The sequence below is a fragment of the Peromyscus leucopus genome, chromosome 19 (assembly GCF_004664715.2).
Source record: "Peromyscus leucopus breed LL Stock chromosome 19, UCI_PerLeu_2.1, whole genome shotgun sequence".
NCBI lineage: Eukaryota > Metazoa > Chordata > Mammalia > Rodentia > Cricetidae > Peromyscus > Peromyscus leucopus.
Window position 1 is genome coordinate 24,781,317 of NC_051079.1, and position 13,462 is coordinate 24,794,778.

Below are 13,462 nucleotides of genomic sequence, written 5' to 3' on the forward strand. Positions count from 1 at the left end.
CTACCTTACAAACATTTAAAAGTTAAAGAGGAGGGTGGGAGAGATGGCGTAGCAGTTAAGACACTTGCTGTTCTTCCAGAAGGCCCGGGTTCAATTCCCAGCACCCACATGGCAGCTCACAATCATCTATAACTCCAGTCCTAGAAAATCCAACAACCTCTTCTGACCACCTTAGGCACCAGACATACATGTGGTACACAAACCCACATGCAAATAAAATATCCATATACATAATTTTTAAAAATTAAACAGCTCGAGGTCACCAAGCCTGCTATACCCTTTTGGTTACAACCTCCAGTCTACAAACTCAAGAGTACAAGCAGGTCAGTGGGTTAGAAAATGGAACCAGTAGGGGAAATCCACAGCTTTGACCCTCCTAAATTCCAAGAAACTAACTCTATTTCCATAATTGCCCTTAGCTACAGCTAGTCATCTCATTTAAAAAAAAAAAAATCCAAACAGCCCAGCACTGGAGGCAGAGGCAGGTGGATCTCTGAGACTTCCAAGCAAGCTTGGTCTACACAGAGAATTCCAGGCCAGTACAGCAGCATAGTGTCTCCAGAGAGAGCGGGGAGGAGCAGAGAGGGAGGGAGGGAATAGGATAGGGAGAAGGAGAGGCAGACTGAGACCCCAAAACAGGAAAGGATGGTAAGGCATTAGCCATAAGCCAGCTCACCTTTGAAAAACACAATGAGCTCCTTAACCCCAGAAATACTTCACTTTAATGCCCCCAATATGTTCCACAGGGCCTGACACATGATAAGGTCTTGAGAAAGGTGAATGGAATGGTTGACTGCCCTGCTGATGACTGCCAACCCACGGCAGGGTCATCAACAAGGAAGACAAACATGTGAGCTGGCTTTAGTGCCAGGCTGCTGCATCAAGCTTTTTCTAAAAACAGGGTCTTGCTATCTGCCCAAGCTTGCTTGTAACTCAAAGCAAGTCCCCCATGCAGACATAACTAAGCTTGTGCCTCCACTCCTTGCTTCTACCTAAGTAAAAATTATTTAATCTACTGTCTCAGTTAGGGATTCTATGCTGTGAAGAGACACCATGACCATGGCAACTCTTAGGAAAACATTTAATTGGGCTGGCTTACAGTTCAGAGGTTTAGTCCATTATCGTCATGGCGGGACATGGCAGTGTGCAGGCAGATATGGTGCTGGAGGAGGAGCTGAGAGTTCTACATCTTGATCCACAGGCAGCAGAAGGAACTGTGACGCTGGGCATATCTTGAGCATAGGAGATCTCAACGCCCATCCCCACTTCCTCCAACAAGGCCATGCTTCCTAATAGTGCCACTCCCTATGGGGGACATTTTCTTTCAAACCAGCACACCTACTAAGCCTCAATTTCTATTTCTATAAAATGGTATGATGCCTATCTTATAAGGTTGGTTTAAGGTAGGTAAGATAACATGTATTTGTTTTACTAATTTGTGTCTAAGGCACTGAAAAAGCTTGTGATAATAGCTATATCTTCTAGATGGAAAATGGGCCTTATTAACTACACTAGAGAAAAATTACAGGATATCATCATGGAGAGTGAAAATTGGCTTCAAGGGGAGAGAAATCTTAAACAGCACAATGATTTGCGGCCAACCCAAAGGCCACAACCCAAACAGATATACAGAATATCAATGGTATTAAAATTCATGTGGGAACAGAGAGGTGGCTCAGTGGGTAAAGGCACTTGCTGCCAAGGCTGATGACCTCAGTTTGATGCCCAGCCCCACGCAGCAAGAGAAAGAACTAATTCTGGAGAGCCGGCCCCTTACTGCTACATGTGCTCTGTGGCATGTACACACATATACAACAAGTAATTTCCTTTTATTCTAAATTTCATATAGGATATGTAAGTGGGGAGGAGTCATCAAAACATGGTAAATAACAGGGCTGGAGAGATGGCTCAGTAGTTAAGAGCATGTGTTACTATTTGCAGAAGACCAGGCTCAGTTCCCAGCATGCACATGGTGGCTCACAATTATCTGTAACTCCAGTTCCAGGGGAGCCATTGCCTTCTGAGCACTGCCAACACCAGGCACACAAGTTGTGCACAATACATACATGCAGGCAAAACACTCTCACACACAAAAGGTTGAGAAACACTTGAACCCAAAATGGTGGGCTTAGTTGCATGTGTACTGGTCATGGACAGAATGAGCAACTGTTTCCCTCTGCCCTGGACTTTCCTGGATTGGGCCCTGAAAAGCCACACATCTAAGAAGCTTCTCTGCCCCGGGAAAATTGGAATGGTTACTCCCTTTTCTTATGGGAGAGATTAATGGAGGCATTTATAGTTCACAAATGAGGGACACCTCATGATGGGCGTAGCACTTCAACAACATTCCTAAGTCTGGCACTTTCCATCGCCCAGCCCTGAGCTCAGAGCTCCCTGTCCCTCACCTTTAAGGCCTTGGCACAAAATACCATTCACGCATTGACTACTATTTCCTTCTCAGTACCAAAGCCAAGGGCAAGATTAGGCGGCCGAGGGCAGACTCAGCTGGACCAGCAAAACTGCACCCTTGTCTATGAGCTGTGTGTGTGTGACGGTTAGTTCTCATTGTCAGCTTGACACAGTCTGGAATCGCCTGGGAAAGTCTCAATAAGGGACTGCCTAAATCAGGTTGGCCTGTAAGCTGAGTGGGAAGGACTTTCCTTAAGGTTTTTTTAATCGTATGTGTATGAGTGTTTCCCTACAGACATGCATATGCATGACTGATGCTCTCCAAGATCAGAAGAGGGGATAAGATCCCCTGGAACTAGAGTTACAGATGGTTGTGAGCCGCCAAGTGTGCCAGGAACTGAACCTAGGTCCTCTTCGAGAGCAGCCAGTGCTCTTAACTGCTAAACTCTCTCTCCAGCCCCTATGTTTATTATTTCTAATTGTGTGTCTGTGTGTGGGTATGTGCACCTGAATGTGGATGCCTAAAGAGGTCAGAGGCATAGGATCTCTCTGGAACTGGAGTTAGGGGCAGTTGTGAGCCACCAACATGGGTGCCCAGAATCAAACTCAGGTTCTACGCAAGAGCATACACTCTTAACCACTGAACCACCTCTCCAGGCCCGGGAGGAATTTTCTTAATTGGGTTAACTGATGTGGCAAGATCCACTCTGAATGTGGACAACTTCAGTCTCTGACTTTCACAGCCAGCAGAGTGATGATCACCAGGAGGCAAGAAGGCAGTTTGGTTCAACACAACTCAGTAGCTGGTGGTAGTTTGATCTTCTGGAGTAGTTTATTTTAGGTGTATTAAGCACACTACAATCTGGTAAAAACTTATTCTGGTGATAATTAACTCAATCCTGCATTCACAACAAAGCATACATAAATCTCTTTTAGGAACAAAATAAGCTAAAAAACGTATCGGAAACTCTTTGTAAAGTCCATGAAGATAGATTCTACAGATTGTCTGGGGAAAACAAATTTATGGTAAGGGTTGAGGGGAGGATCTGGTTTCAGAAAAGTCTCTAGCCACACAAATAGAGTAATAGTCATCAGGCTATCCCCTAGTGCTTATCTGTGAACACAAAGACCCCCCCTGCCTCCTATAGACAACACTCATTTCATGGTCTGGACCATGAACAGTGAAGTGTGAGCTGGGCAAGTAAGCATGCATTCACTTCTCTCTGCTCTGGACTGTGAAGATGTGACTAGTGACTTAAATTTTGTCTTGACTTCCCCAAAATGAGGACTGTAACTCAGAACTGTAAGTTAAAATGAACCACTCTCCTTTAAGGCTGCTCTTGCCAAGGGCAGTTTATCACAGCAACAGAAAACAAACTACCTGAAGGAACTCCAAAGCCTAGCCTGATGGCGGTTCCCTCCCTACTGAGTCTCCTAACTCCAGGTTAGAAGTCTGCACAAGTGAGTGCCAAGACTCCTCACAAGTCTAGAAGAATCCATGCACCTGAGCAACTGGAATCTTTTATAAAGCTTTTGTCCCAAAGATTAGCTATTATTATTGATAACATGAACTAGGAGGGCCCATCATCTGAATAACAGGCTATGATAGTAAAATCCATAAATGAAATGAAAAAAACAGAGGGCAGAATATTTTCTCTTCAGACCACATGTAATTAAAATACGAAGCTCTCTACAATAGAAGACTAAAGCTTGAAGATTAAGGCTCAGAAAGAGAAAAAATTAGCGCCACAAGGATGGGTCTCCAAATTGACACCCAAACTAGAAACTAGAAATGTTTGTGCTACTGAGTGTGAAAGAACACCAGCTGGGGTCCCTAGCAAAATCCTCAGGATTCAACAACCAAAGGGCAAGCATTGTAAAGTGTTCAGACTGGCTCTCTGTAGAGAGGCCAAGTCAAGGACTGGCAGATGGCTCCATAATAGTTTCATTTAGGATAAAGTCAGTGTATGAATATACAAACATGAAAAGAATCAGAAAGCATCCACCTACTTGGAAAAAAGGTACAGCTTCTCTTTATTTCCATGTTATAAATTTTCTCATTAACAGCAGATGTTCAGGGTAGGATGTGGTTCAATTGTAGAGTTACGTCTGGCATGCACAGGGCCATAAGATTTGGGCCCCAGTATAACAAAAAATAAAAATAAAAATAAAGCCCAAAAAACTTCCCTTGCTTTTTCTCATGTATATCACTTGACCTAACCAACCTTTTAAGTAGTATTCCCATTTTAAGGAGTGGAAAACTGAGCCTAAGAGGTGAAGAACTTGTCCAAGGTCATATGGCCAATAAGTGGTAGAATTAAAACTGCTGTTTACCACACTCCAAAAATCCATTGTCTACCTCCAAAAACCTGTTCATTCACCCACTGGAGAGGATGAAGCAGAAAGGTCACAGGTTTGAGGCCAACCTGGGCTACATAGCAAGTTTGGGGCTACTCTAGGTTACAAAGGAGAGTATCATTTCTAAAAACACAAAACCAAAAAAAAAAAAAAAAAAACCATTTAAATTGGTTCTCTGAAGAGAGGCTTCTTTCTCAAGGACTAGAAGATAGTCTCCATAACAGTTTTATTTAGGATAGAGAGGGAGTGGAGACAGGAGGCAGGTGGGGGTGGCACACACCTTTAGTCCCAGCACTCAGGAGGCAGAGGCAAGAGGATCTGAGTTTGAGTCAGCTGGTACATATTGAGTTCCAGGACAGCCAAGACTACAAGTGAGACCCTTCTCAAACAAAACAATAACAAATAATAATACTAAAAATTCATCTGAAGACATGCCAGTGTCAAGGTTTTATAACCATGTGCCACTTAGGGCTTTTAGAAAGAAATAGTGTCAGATGTTAATGAAACTGATCTCCAAAAATAATTTCCGGGTATAGATTTTTCAAAACTGCTTTGGACAGTAGCCATATCGCTTAGATAATGCCCACCTCCACCCCCAAGCCCACACCTACACACACCACTGAAAGGAGAGTAGGAGAGTAATATTGGAGGTTCTAGTGTGTTTGATATTTCAAAATACATTTTGTTGTTTTTCAGTTTTACTTAATTGGCCTTTTTCCCTGTCATGAGACACACTGGGGCTCAAAGTTGGCCTCAGTAGAGATGAGACAGCCTTCAAAAAACAACAGGAAAGAGGAAGAAAACAGCATTAAATACCAGGCAATTTTTATTTCTGAGCTGTCACATGCCTACTAACACGTTCTCCACCCCCATTATCGGTAAAATAGGCGGTCTTTTCTATTGCCAGTTTCACTAAAACAGCACCTGTATTAACACACAGAATTTACTACCTGAATGGAAGGTTATGAGAAATCTGGTGTGGCAGCAACATCTTAAGCCCCAAGAGCCATGTCCCAGTGGAAAACACTGACCAATTTCTGGACCATGTTACACAAATAGCAATCCTAATATTACATTATGGTCTCCATTAAAATTTTATCTAATCCTAGCCAGGCGGCGGTGGCGCATGCCTTTAATCCCAGCACTCCGGAGGCCGAGCCAGGTGGATCTCTGTGAGTTCGAGGCCAACCTGTTCTACAGAGTGACATCCAGGACAGGCACCAAAACTACACAGAGAAACCCTGTCTCAAAAAAAAAAAAAAAATCAAATCCCTAAATCTAACTTTTTTATCAGAAAAACTTTTGAGTGTAAAGCTAGAAAGGCTCGTGCACATACACAGTCTCTCACACTCCCAAAACAAATATTGCTACTATTTGTAAACATACCAGTTTCTTCTCTGAGCAAACATGGAGGATTCATTTTCTTCCTGCCTACCTACAGTGGGTTAATCTAACCATTCCTTCAAAGCAGTCTGCAGTTTTGTTTTGTTTGAGATGGGAGAGCCAGCTGGATTGGAAAGGAAGCCAAGCATTATAAATACACTTAGAAACTGATCTTACATATGGGTCACAGTGATTAGATACATAGAGGGCCTCAAGTCTTCCAGGCTGAATTGGAACTCTGTGTAAGCTGAGGATGATTGAAACTTCTGATGCTCCTTCCTCTACTCGTTAGGTGCTGGGATTACAAGCATAAACTATAGTTTATACACCTGGTTTATGGATGGTAGGGATGGAATCCAGGGCTTCATCAAATGAGCTACATCTGCAGCCCTCATCAATATATATTTAAAGGCATCTAACAGTGCAAAGAAGTTCCTGCTGGTTTCTCAGCTGTTGGACATTTCTGGAATCCACTCCTTTCCCATCAAAAGGATTCTGGGGTCACCTGAATGGAAACACCTGAGAAGTAAGCAAGTGCCCACACACTACTTTATCCAAAGTTCCTGGGAGAAGCCTAGAGATTAAACACAAAGTAATTTGAAATCTCAACAAAATTCATAACCTTATAACCTGTGCATTGTAGGCAAGTTTTACATCACCCATTGCAAAGGAAAACACTCAGAAGGAGAGGTAAAATAACGAGAGGGCATAATTTCATGTCAAGAGACTTGGGGGGTTCCTAACCAGTTACCAAAATGTCAACCCTAGAGGTGTCTCTGAGAGCAACACCTAATTCACCCCTTCTTTGGACAGATGTGGAAAAACTGAGGCCGAAAGAGGAGAATAAAGATGGAAAGTCAAAACAGATGTGCAGCCCAGAGCCACTGCCCCGTCTTCTGGCGCTGGAAGGGGGTCACTGCGCCGCTAAGTGGAAAATGACAGAGCACGGCTTTGGGGCGGCCAGCCTAGGACGCAGTTGGAGGTCTCGCCCGCGAGGCACTGAGATGGATGTGGTGGGACCCGGAACACTGTGGGAAGGTGCGGAGAGCGCAGGAGGGAGGGAGGGAGGAGGCCGCTAACGGCAGGAGGCCGGGCCGGCACCTTCCGCCCTGCGTCCCGCTCCAGGGCCCGGGGCCCCCACCTCCCCCTACCTTCGGCTTTCCACGGCAGCCGAGGGGCAGACACAAGCCCCACAATTCCAGGCGGCTGCAGCGGCAACCAGCTCCTCGTGCGCAAACGCGGTGGCAGCGGCTGCCTGAACCTGAAGGCGCGTGGCTACTACGTCATCCTCGGGCTTGCCCAATGGTGGCCTGCCAGGACAGCCTCCGGCCTCTCTCGCCCCACGCGGCGGCGTTGGCCCCGCCCCCCCGGCTGCTAAGTCCCGCCTCCTAGCGTCTCCCTCAGCGGAAAGGCTGAACTTTTGTTCACGCCCCGCCGCCGGGAGCAGTGTCTAAAAAGAGATACCCGTGGGCCCGCGCTTGTTTCTCACCGAGGACCTCAGTTTCTTGTTTAATTTCCCAAGATCGTAATTTCCTTCCAGCGTAAGGATCTTCAGAAAGAAACCTGAGGGGGTGGAAGGCAAATATAAATCACGATGTTATGACTCAGTTTATGACACAAATTGAATCTCAAGCGATAAATAGTTCTTTGAAAATTTCATGCAAAATAGAGCATCCGTAAGTCACTCGCTTTATAGAGTGAGTTTTTTAAAATGATAAAGTATTTTAAAGATAAAGAGGTCACCTGCATTTCTATACCACTGATTTGCCAGGTGATGATGCACATACAAGATTTCACAAGATTAGAATTGCTGTCCTCTTTTCTTATAAATAGACCAAAGCTCAAGGAGGATGTTCTAGTTTGCTTTCTGTTGCTGTGGGAAAATACTGACCTAAAGCAGCTTGGAGAGGAGAGAGTTTACTTGACTTACAGGTTACAGTTCATCATCCAACAAAGTCAGGTCAGGAACTTGAGGCAAGAACTGAAGCAAAGACCACTAGAAATGATGCTTACTGTCTGTCTTACTCCAGTTTGCTTAGCTACCTTTTTGACACAGTTCAGGCCCACCTTCCTTGGGATGGTACTGCCCACTGTGGTCTGGGCTCTCCTTCAACAATTACCTATCTAGAAAATTCCACACAGACATGCCCACGGGCCAATCTGCGATAGGCAATTCCTCTACTGAGGTTCCCTCTTCCTGGGTGTGTCAAGTTGACAACTTTAACTGTGATGGGATAAAGGACTTACACAAGGTCATAGAATAAAAATGGTAGAAGTGGGGATTCAAAGTAGATGGGGTACCTCCAAAGTCATGTTTACTTCGTACTATACCACATATATACAGACCCATTAAACCTGACTAGTAAAATAGTTACAAGTAACTCTAGGCCGTTTGTGAGTGGGGGGAAAAATAATCCAAGGCAGTAGTATCCTCAAATGGCAAATATTTCCCAAGATAACAACAATAACTGATTTCTGGAATTCCTTTCCCTTCTTCACATACTAGGTGAGATTCCAGCTTTCAATTACCTTTTTAATTATGTTTATGTCAATCAGATAGGAAATCGACTTCATAATCACTAAGCACAGCCGTGGGCACTAGCTAAGGAGGGGGAATGAGCTCCTGGGAAGTAGCTGAGTGGATAGTGCCGGTTAATGAGAAATGATAAAAAACGTTTCCTTGGGTTCTAGATAGGAAAGATCAGAGAGCAGCTTATTCTCCCACGGCATACTCAGGGGACGAGGTGGACCCAGGAGGAATTCTACCTTGTGTCAATGCCATAGTCAGTCAGAAATATTATGTTAAAAATGCATTTAAAGCTGGGAATAATGGATCAAACCCCAGCACTTAGGAGGCTGAGGGAATATGATCACAGGTTCGAAATCAATCTGAGCTACACAATGAGACTCTATTTCAGAAAACCAAAAAATAAAATGAGAACTGCATTTAATATACCTACCCTTCCAGCAGTAGCTTAGCAGTACACTGCTGTGTGTCTGCTGTTTACCCTGCTATACATGGCTAACTGGGAGCCAATGCGATTCATCACCTTGAGGGATGTGACAGTTACTTACTCTCCATCATCAGCTTCACATGACTTAGAATCATCTAGGTTACAAACTTCTGGATATATCTCTAAAGGTGTTTGTCTTAGTCAGGATTTCTATTGCTGGAAGAGACACCATGACCACAGCAACTCTTATAAAGGATAACATTTAATCGAGTGACTTACAGTTTCAGAGGTTCAGTCCATTATCAACATGGTGGGACATGGCAGCATGCAGGCAGACATGGTGCTGGAAAAGGAGCTGAGAGTTCTACATCTTTATATGCAGGCAACAGGAAGTGGTCTGAGACACCAGGAGTGGCTTGAGCATCTAAGAGACCTCAAAGCCCACCTCCACAGTGACGCACTTCTCCCAACAAGGCCACACCTCCTAATAATGCCACTCCCTATGAGCTTATGGGGGCCAATAACATTCAAACTACCACAGTGTTTAAAGTGGGAAGGCCCAGTGTGGATGTAGGCAGCATCATTCCAGGGGCAGGGAACTCAAACTGAACACGAAGAGGAAAGAGAAGAGCATCAGCATTCGTCTCTTTCTGCTTCCTGACAGGAGACAAAATGTGACCAGCCTCCTCATGTTCCTGCTGTCAGGCCACCATAAAGGATAGCAAACTACAAACCACAATAAATCCTTCCTGTCTTCGGCTGCTTTTATCAGGTACTTGTCTCAGCAAGAGACAAGAAATGATACAAGGGAATACGTTTGTTTATTTGTGTTTTTGTTTTTTTTGTTTGTTTGTTTTGTTTTGTTTTTGAGACAGGGTCTCACTTTATAGCCCTAGATAGACTGATACTAACTTGGTATGCCATCTGGCCTCGAATTTACAATCCTCCTGCCTCAGCCTTCAGAGAGGCTGGAGAATATAGGCAGCAGCCACCACACCCAGCCTGAGAGAATCTTTCACCACAAATCGTGCTGCCAGGAAGCCCCTCTGTGTTCTTAGGCTGCTCGTGCACTCGAATGTGAGCACCAGGCTGCATGCCAGCCTTGGCTGTGGAAATGCAGTTGTATGTGAAACGTTCCTTCTGGGTTCTTAAGCTCAAAGAGCTCAGGGTCAAGTAAAAGACAAGGAAACGTAAAGATCAAATCACAACAACCAGCAAGTACCATTTTGCAATAATATTCACAAAGAGCTCCAACTATAGTCAACTTTGGTCATACTGCAGTTGTCCAAAATCCCTTTCCTTATTTTTTTTAAAGATTTATTTATTATGCATACAATGTTCTGCCTGCATGTGTCCCTGCAGGCCAGAAGAGGGCACCAGATCTCATTACAGATGGTTGTGAGCCACCATGTGGTTGCTGGGAATTAAACTCAGGACCTCTGGAAGAACAGTCAGTGCTCTTAACCTCTGAGCCATCTCTCCAGCCCCCTTTCCTTATTTTTAAAAGATTTGTTTTGCTGAGTATGGTGGTGCACATCTTTTTAATCCCAGCTGTCAGGAGGCAGAGGCAGGTGGATCTCTGTGATTTTTGAGGCCAACCTGGTCTACAGAGTGAGTTCCAGGACAGTCAGGGCTAAAGAGAGAACCAGTCTCAAAAAAATATTTATTTTATCTTTAAAATTATGTGTGTCTGTATGTGAATATGTGCACACGAGTGCAGGAACCCACCAAAATCTGGAGTTACAGGCAATTAATGTCAACTGCCCAATATGAGTGCTAAGAACCTAAGTCGGGTCTTCTAGAACAGCAATATATGCTCTTAACCATTACTCCATCTCTCCAGCCCCCTCCTCCCCCAATCTCTTCACATACGTTATCTACACCAGACACTCTTGTGAGACAGTGGGGAAGATTTTGTTCCCATTTCCACAGAATGGGTTTGTTCTGAACCCATTAGAGATGTGCCGCCCCAGCTGTGGCTTTTGAACGCTACATTAGGGGGTACCTCGGTGCGAGGATGGGAGTGCTCCCAGAAGAGCTAAGTCAGAAAGCCAGTATGGAGAAGCAGGACTCTAAGGAGAATTCCAGAAAAGACCAAGGGAAGCACTCATGTTCAGAACAGGAATCCACAACCGCCTGGGCTGTATTCTGAAGAGGTAGGCCCAGCCAAGGCAGGGTAAAAACCAGCTGACCTTTCCCCAGACTTGGGCACACATGAACCCCTAGCACCAGCTTCACTGATAAAAGCCAAGAATTCTAGTCTCAAGCCAGCAAGATGGCTGAGTGGGTAAAGGCGCAGGTTGCCAAAACTGGAGACCTGAGTGTGGTCCTGGGAGGCCTCTGCGGTGGGAAGAGAAAATGAACCAACCCCAAGAAGTGATCCTTTGACCTGCACCTGCATGGGTGGCATTTAGCATGCCCACATAGCACACACACACACACACACACACACACACACACACACACACACACACACACACACTAAGTGAATAAATGTAATTAAAAGTAAAAATAAAACCAAGTTTCCTGTTTAATTCTAGTTTCTATACCCAGGACCCTAGTGACTGTATTGCTGAAGACCTCAAAGACAAGACAGGGAGCCAGGTAGCAGTGGTGGCACATGCCTTTAATCCCAGCATTCGGGAGGCAGAGTCAGGCAGATCTCTGTGAGTTCGAGGCCAGCCTGATCTACATAGTGAGATCCAGGATAGGCACCAAAACTACACAGAGAAGCCCTGTCTTGAAATAAAAGGAGAAAAAAAAAAAAAAGACAGAACAGGGAGAGGGAAAAAACAACACAGTATTTTGAGTCTTTATGAAAGGGGTGTGAGGACTTCTTGATGGCAGGCTCCTACCCAAGAGAAGACTTTGTCAGCTCCGAGGGGCTTGGACCAAAGAAAGGTCAGTAAATCTAAACTGCACTAGCTCTCAGCTAAATAGGCCTTTCTGATTCAAAGGGAACACATTGAAAAAAAAGAGACCCAGAAGACAGACAAGATTTCAAAGTATTTTCACCAAACAACATCGCACCGAGGCTGAAGCAAAGCTCCAAGAAGAGCAGAAGGACTTCATCCACACATCTATTCGTGTACACAGACATCTGACAAAATGCACTGCCTGCGGGCGCCCGCAGAGGCTTGGAATCGCAGGAACGCACACACGCTTAGGGCAGACAGCCTTAGCCCTGCTCAAGTGACTTGCCTGAGCGCATAACAAAGCATCCTCTCTCTGTCTTAAAACAACAATAACTTATTTCGCAGTTTGGGCAGGAGACAGCAGAGAAGCATCAACTCTATTCCATGTGTTGCCAAGTGGTATGGCATGACAAAGGCCTGATGTTCAGTCATAGGGCTGGCAGCTGGCACTTAGAGACTCAGCAGGTGCTGTCAGCCAGGACACTGACAAACCTCTCCGAGTTGCTGCTTGGCCTCTGAAATCCATCTTGCATTGCTACCACAGAATACCACAGACTGGGTCATTTGTAACAAGTGGGAATTTATTTAACTCATGGTCCTGGACGCTGGAAGTTCAAAATGAAGAGGTGATGCATGGTGAGAATCTCCAGACTGCATCATTTCTTCTGGCAGATGTGTGAATGAGCAAAGCAGGACGGGTGGACTTGCTTTGTAACAGCACACTCTAGTATAATTAGTCCACTATATCAATAAAAGCATTAATGATTCCCTATAGACCCCAGCTCTTAACGCCATTACAATGGTAAATAAGTTTCAACAGAGACAAACATTCACACCATAGCGCCCTTCCTACAGACTAGTGGCTGTTTTCCAAAAACTAGCATTCTATCCAAACAAAACATTAAAAGGCATAGTGTTTTAGGATCTAGCCCCCCATGTAACTTCTTTACATAACATCACTTCTTCCATACAGTTTTGATTGAGAGAATCCCAGAGGTCAGCCCAAATCAAAGAGACCATCACCTCTTCGTGGTATCCATGTTAACATCCTGTTGTCAAGAAGACATGAAGAGGTCAGCTGTAGTGGCATATGCTTTAATCCCAGTACTTGGGAAACAGAGGCCAGCCTGGTCTACAGAGCGAGTCCCAGGGTAGCCATGGCTACACTGAGAAACCTTGTCTCAAAGAAGCAAAAAAGCAAGAAAGAAAACATGATGAAGGATGAGCTATATCATGGCAGCTTCATAGAAAATACCGTCTGACAGAAAGCCCCACATTCTGACACAAACACCCACACTTCTGAGCACAGCTTATACATTTAGCACATACACACAGCACACAGACATGCCTACACATGTATGCAAATTAATAGTCTCCATTCACATACATGATAGGTCACATAATGATATGCACTTTACCACAGTTTTATTACCTACATAATTA

General features: G+C 44.6%; 1 protein-coding gene across 1 annotated transcript in view; it reads right to left on the reverse strand.

Moving 5' to 3' along the window:
• Sil1 (SIL1 nucleotide exchange factor) overlaps positions 1-7,435 on the reverse strand; it is a 238,878-nt gene extending 231,443 nt beyond the window's left edge. The window contains exon 1 of the mRNA XM_028886778.2: positions 7,302-7,435. The gene's annotated coding sequence lies outside the window, so the exon portion shown is untranslated. The remainder of the gene's footprint in view (positions 1-7,301) is intronic.
• Between the last annotated feature and the right edge of the window lie 6,027 nt (positions 7,436-13,462).